The sequence below is a fragment of the Gavialis gangeticus genome, unplaced genomic scaffold (assembly GCF_001723915.1).
Source record: "Gavialis gangeticus isolate Ggan-Ray unplaced genomic scaffold, GavGan_comp1, whole genome shotgun sequence".
NCBI lineage: Eukaryota > Metazoa > Chordata > Crocodylia > Gavialidae > Gavialis > Gavialis gangeticus.
In genome coordinates, this window is record NW_017729034.1 from 2,247,672 (window position 1) to 2,248,408 (window position 737).

Sequence of the window (737 nt, forward strand, 5' to 3'; positions counted from 1 at the left end):
TAACCTGTCCAGATCAAGTTGCAGCCTGTCCCTCTCCTCCAGCGTGCCCACTTCTCCCCACATCTTAGTGTCATCTGCAAACTTGAACAGGGTGCTTTTCACTCCCTTGTCCAAGTCACTGATGAAGATGTTAAACAGTGCAGGCCCGAGGACCGAGCCCTGGGGGACCCCACTGCCCACATCTCTCCAGGTCAAAAATGACCCGTCCACCACCACTCTCTGGGTGCGGCCCTCCAGCCAATTTGTGACCCATCTGACTGTGTAGGCATTGACACCATAGTCACCTAATTTTTTAATGAGGATGGGGTGAGAGACAGTGTTGAAGGCTGTCCTAATGTCCAGAAAGACTACATCTGCCGCGACACCTGCATCTAAGGCTTTTGTGACCTGGTCATAGAAGGCAACCAGGCTGGTCTGACAGGACCTGCCTCTAATGAACCCATGTTGATTGCCCCTAAGCATAATCTCCCCTGCTGGTCCCTTGCAGATGTGCTGGATAATTTTCTCAAAGAGCTTCCCCAGAACCAAAGTAAGACTAATGGACCTATAGTTTCCTGGGTCCTCTTTCCTCCCTCTTTTGAAAATGGCGATCACACTGGCCCTTTTCCAGTCCTCTGGCACCTCACCAGACCACCACAAGCACTTGTAAACCTGTGCCAGGGGTCCCGCAATGACCTCTACCAATTCCCTCAGCACTCTGGAGTGGATATCATCAGGACCTGCTGATTTGAACATGT